The sequence below is a fragment of the Mustela lutreola genome, chromosome 4, assembly GCF_030435805.1.
Source record: "Mustela lutreola isolate mMusLut2 chromosome 4, mMusLut2.pri, whole genome shotgun sequence".
NCBI classification, from domain to species: Eukaryota; Metazoa; Chordata; class Mammalia; order Carnivora; family Mustelidae; genus Mustela; species Mustela lutreola.
In genome coordinates this window covers 93,618,848-93,624,847 of record NC_081293.1, presented here as the reverse complement: position 1 = coordinate 93,624,847, position 6,000 = coordinate 93,618,848, and positions in this window count along the sequence as shown.

The window sequence follows — 6,000 nt, the reverse complement described above, 5'->3', positions numbered from 1 at the left end:
AGGTTCCCCCGCCAGTGGGCGCACTAGCCCCCATTGTTCGGCACCCCCATGCCTGCGTGCCAAGGTCCCCCTTCCCTCGTCTCCCGCCATGGCCCCACCGCTTTTGTTCTGGACTTGGGATCCTAGGTGGAAACTAGTCCCTCAGACCTCCCTGGCAGCAAGGAGCGCAGGGAGGGATTCTCCCTTTTTCCACCCTGGCTCTTCCTCTCTCCACATTCACATGCCTTCTTGTGTCCTTTCCTCTCCTCATTGTCACTTTTATTAAATGGTTTTGTTCTGCGTGTTGACCCGCAGAGCGATTTCATGAATGAATATACAGGAAACTAAGTCGGAGCCCACCTGTGAGAGCCCACCTGTGGAGGCCTTTCATTAGAATGGTCTCTGGTTCTAGCCTCAGTTCAGAATACTGCGTGTACCTGAGGACCGAGTCCAGATGTTTCTTTCATCTCTGACTTGAATTTGAAATCCTCCTCAGACTTCAGCTTCCAGGATTGCTCCCATCCTTGCTCTCCCACGGTCTCGGTGGGGATCCGCCATGAGTGTTGAACACAGGAATGAATGAATGATATATACCCCCAGGTCGCTGGGGCTTTTTCTTGTTTTGCTGAGGTTGTAAAGGCTTGGGAGAGACCCCCTGTATGCAGATACAGAGCTGCATGCAATTGCTTAGATAAACGTGTTCCCCACTTAATTGCTTGGGCATTGAACATTTCGCCCTTAACCTGTGGCTTGAGCAGTTAGGAGGAGACAATCTGGAGGTGAATCAGAAGATGGCTGAATCCACATGGTGGTGGGCTGGCTTTGGGAGATTTTCCTGGAGATTCTAAAGAAAGATCTAAATTCTTCCAATGGGGAGTGGTAAACATTTTATCAATGGGAGATGGAAAATAAATTGTCTGGTTAACCTTTCCCTCCCCCTCAAAACCCATTATTTTAAAAAACAAAAAAGGAAGTGAAGGGAGAAATCCTCCCACTCCCATCCCCACTCACCTCCATAGCCACCTCCTCTTCCAAGAACTAACAGACAAGGTGCCAAGAAGTGTTAGGTACCAGCAGTGGTCTCAGAGCTCATTCAAGGATCATGGTGAAAGTCATTCAAAGAGATTGTGGGGGCACAGGGATCCAATTAAGGGGGACAAGTTTAAGGTTTGCCTGGTCCCCTAAAAATTAATGGCACTAGAGAAGATGAGCTTTGGGAACTATAGCTTCAGTGAGTCATGGTGGGAAGAGGCCATGAGGGCAGCAAAGACAGTCTTAGATGATGTTATTAATAGCACTACAGGCTCTAGATTTCCTGTGGTGGTGTTCTTGGCAAGACCAGCCCGGCCAAAGTGGATACTCACAACCTGGAACAGAGGGTCTTGGAGATCCCAGCAAGTGTGGTATGATGAGAGCGTAAAATGATAGGAGGTGTCCTTTGGAAGGACTGTCTTCTTGACTTTAAAAGGGAGAACCCAAATCTGTAGGTGAAATCTTCTTGGCTACAAAGAAGGCTGAGGCCTTCTAAGGTCAAGGTCTCCTCGTCATTTTAAAAGATGTCAAAGAACATATTCAGACATTTCAAAGATGTCCTCATGTCCATCCGTTCCCACTCTGGAATTCTATCAATAAGGTGAGAGTTCCTCTAGTTGAAAAAAAGATCTAAAAAGACTTCCCTTTCTCATGTAATCTCTGTAACCTCCAGGACACACCCACCTACCCCTTCCAGCGCTGTAATGAAGCTACAGCTGGTGCCAACGTGTGGAACTCATTAAAGGCTATTTTCCCTTATATACCCCCGGACCAAGTTCCCATGCTCCCTCACCTGATTTCCTGCACTCACCTCCCACCTGGTGTGTTCACACCTGCAGGTGCCTTTTACCAACCCCTTTGCCAAAAGGCAGCCAGAGTGACCTTTCAAAGACCTATCAGTTCCTGGCCTTTGTCTCCATAGAAATCTGCACTGATCTTCTAACAAATTCTCAGTCCTCCAAAGGCATCCATAATCCTCCCATCCATCTCTTCCTACCCTTCCAACTGACTGTTGCCTGTTCTGCCCTGTCTTTCTGCCCTTCAACCACGCTGCCTCCCTCTTCCTGTGGAGACCCCTCATGGTGCCGGCCTCCAAGCACAGGTGATTCCCATTGATGGGAAGACCCTCTTCCTCTCCCCCGTCTCCCCACTCCAGTTACTCCCACTTATTCGTGAGCTCACAAGCCCCATGGTACACACTCTCCATGCAGCCTGCTCTCTCTTTTCTAGCAATGGCCTCCGTTTCTAGCTGTGGTTGTGTCACGGATGTCCCTCCCCAGCCTGCCTCCAAGCTCTCCGTCCGTTTAGCTCCAACACCTGACACAGTGCCTCGCACGTAGTAAGCCCTGGCTAGCTTCTAAGAGCCTCACTGAGGGACTGAAAGCGTTTTAAAAATGTCACCACGTAGGCTCCAAACTGTAGGCAGAAAAAGCTTTGCCTGGATTGACATTTTAGAGACGTATTCGTCAAGTTAGATGTGTTCACTGACTTTACCTTGTAAAATTTAAAAAAAAAAAAGGACCTCTGTATCGCTTCGCATCTAACGAAGGCACATGTATACTATTAGACCACGTTATGAGCTTAATGGAAGGAGACAAGATTTTTTCGCTAAGAAAATGTGTAAGACTGTTGAGGTCACGTGGGAGGAAATAGTCCATTTGTTGGAGCATTGCTATCTTACTCTATCACAGCCACTAATAAAAATCTGACACGGGGTGAGTCAGAATTGTCTGTCAGAGATGAGTTAGATCTGGCTCATGTTCTACAGACATGAAAGCCAGGAACGAAGAAGCAGGCTTTGAAAGCCTGGGTTGAGGAGGCGGTGTGGTTCACTGCGATGAGCTAAGTGCCCAGGGCCACTGGCAGACACGCGGGCCTGTGTCCTTCCTTTGTTCTGGGGTCCCTCTTGCACCATGTGGTGAGGCTAGCAGCTGGGAGCAGCTCAGGACAGGACCAGGTGGCATCTTACCTCTCCCACCCTCCTGTGGGCTCCAGTGGTCTCCAGTGGATCCCAGGGGACAGCCTGCCTTCCTTGCAAAGCCCAGTAGCACTGGGAGCAGAAACTGGGACCAAAGAGTGAGCACCCTGTTTGACAAGCTGGACCAGCCACCTCTTCTTCAGATGCAGAGGGAGCCCAGGCGTGCTGACTCCTCCCTTCTTCCATTCCCCTTTCCTCCCTCCCTCCCTCTTCCCTTCCCCTCTCTCCTTCCCTGGTGGTGCCCTTTCCTGATGCCCACTTCATCCCTTTTCCTTTCTTACATGCCTGACTTCTAGAGTTTCTTCTCTCCTCCCAATTACTTCCCTTCCTCTGAATCTCCTCTTTGGTCCCTTTGTCCCCGCTCTCTGCTCCTCCTCCCCTTCCCTGGCCCCTGTTCAGCTCCATCCAGACTGCAGGCAGAGCTGGACTAACACTCTCACTCACTAGATCAGCTACCCTCCAGAAGAGTCACTCTTCGGTGGCCACCTTCCTGACCCCCTGGTCCTTTCTCCACTTATTCAGCTATTGCTCTGAAGTCTGAGGAGGACAGAGTGGGGATGCCGCAGAAGCAGGCCAGAGGAGAAACCAAACCATGTGTCCACACTGTCCCCCAGTACTGCTGCTCTGAGAACTTTCAGAGTCCTCAACAGGGTTAGGATTTAGGGGCTTCTTCAGAACCGGGAGTGAAAACAGCCATAGGTCAAAAGAAAAGCTATGGCCCCCACACAAAAATAATAATCACAAATGAAAACTAAGTGAGCTCTGAAGTCCCAAAGTCAAAAAATTGCCTTGAATCTGTCACTAGAAAGCACCCAAGGCCTCACTCTCTGGGTTCTGCGTGCCCTGGGAATGGCAGGAGGCTTTGACCCCCTTCCCTCTTCATCCACTCCCAAAGAACATCCTCTGAGGTGTTCTTCAAACTTCCTCTGAGAAACTGTCTCTGGGAACTGTAGGCCCTTGGCTGCTGGGACGAATGAGGGTGATGTCAGGACCTGATGGGAAGCTTTACCAGGAGACTGTGGCTTCTGGATGCAGTCCTCAGGTCCCATGGTCTGGCTGAGATCTAGGTCTTTCAGTGGAGGCAGACAGATGATATTTCAGATTTTTAGTTGATTCTGGGATGATTAGTGCTTTGGAGGGCATTGGGTGAAGGTATTTTGCACACGGGAAGGACACGAATTTGGGGAGCCAGAGAGTGGACTGTTAAGAGCTGACCTTGCATTTCCCCCAGAAACCTTGCTGCTGTCCTTACCTCTGGTACCACAGAACGTGACCTTATTTGGAACTAGAGTCCTTACAGATGCAATCACATTACAGTGAGGTCGTTAGAGTGGGCCCTAATCTCCTGTAACTGACCTCCTTATGTAAAGGGAAAATCTGGACAGAGAGATGCCCCTACTGTCAGTGGTGGGCAGTGCATGAACTTCTAGAACCCTGACAGTAGTGGAAAACAGACAGGATGGGCACTAGGTAAATGGGAGCTCTAGTGGAATTTCAGATGAAGATGCTGTGGACCTCGGCTTCCCAGGTCATAGTGACGTTAGGATTTCAAATTCAAGTCAGAGATGAAAGAAACATCTGGACTCGGTCCTCAGGTACACGCAGTATTCTGAACTGAGGCTAGAACCAGAGACCATTCTAATTAATGAAAGGCCTCCACAGGTGGGCTCTCACAGGTGGGCTCCGACTTAGTTTCCTGTATATTCATTCATGAAATCGCTCTGTGGGTCAACATGCAGAACAAAACCATTTAATAAAAGTGACAATGAGGTGAGGAAAGGGACTCCAGACGGCATGTGAATGTGGAGAGAGGAAGAGCCAGGGCGGGGCGGTAAAACCTAGAATCCCTCCCTGTGCTCCTTGCTGCCAGGGAGGTCTGAGGGACTAGTTTCCACCTGGGATCCCAAGTCCAGAACAAAAGTGGCGGGTCCAAGGCTCAGGATGAGGGAAGGGGGACCTCGGCACCCTCGCGTGGTGGTGCCAAACGATGGGTTCTATTGAGCTCACTGAGGGGGGGGGGCACCTCGCCAGGCTCCTTCCCCAGCCCGACCCCGTGGGGTCCCGGGTGTGGCGTGTCGTCCGGGTGGTCCCTCTGCCCCGGGGGTCGCGGGAGGCTGGGTCCCAACACCCCCACGAGCTCGCGGCCCGCGCTTTCTGCTCCAGGTGAGTGCGCGGCGCGGTGTCACTTTACCTGCTTGCAGAGGGTCCTCCGGAGAAGCCATGGGACCGGGGGGGGGGGGGGGGGGGGCAGCGGGCCGCGGGAGCGGGACAGCGAGGCCACTGGGGCTGGGCGGGAGCGCGGGAGTGCGGGGATCCTGCAGTGCTGACTGCGCCGCAGCAGAGCACCATGGCGCTGCGCGCCCCTCCTCCGCCAGCCCCTCCACCTCCTCTCATACTCTCCTCCACGTCCTCCACGAGCTCACAGCTCACGTCCAGATTCCGCAATTAGCAAAGCCCCTTCTCCGGGCCGCCCCAGTCCCCCGCCCCTCCCCCTCGTCCTGAGACGCGGGCCCAGAGCATGGGCGCGGCGAAGCCCTGGGGGCTTGCGAGTGTGGCAAGCGCCTGCACTGAGCGGCCTCCTAGCCTGGCTCCCCGAGCCGGTGTCCGCGCGCTGCCTGGCTGCAAATACATCATCAGCCCTAAACCCTGGCTGCACTCTTGGGTCACTTCGCTGCCTTCCTGATTATGCCCAAAGCCGGGAACCAGCTTCCCCAGCAAGGCCTGGGCTGAGATGCCTGCCCGCGATCTCTTTGAGCAGTCTCCTAGTCTCCAGGCAGGGTCCACCATTGCATGATGGCACCCACGAATCACTTCGACCTGGATGTTTAGGTTTTTTGTTTGTTTTTTGGTTATTGGTTATTACATGACCTCCATGGTAGGTGCTCCACAAAGGGAGCGAAAAGAGGACAACTGATACATACGCGTATGGCCATTCTAGAAAAAGTGCTTGGGGTTCTCATGGAAGCGCGGCATTGGTCCTTGCACTATGGTTTAATAGAAAATGGATTATG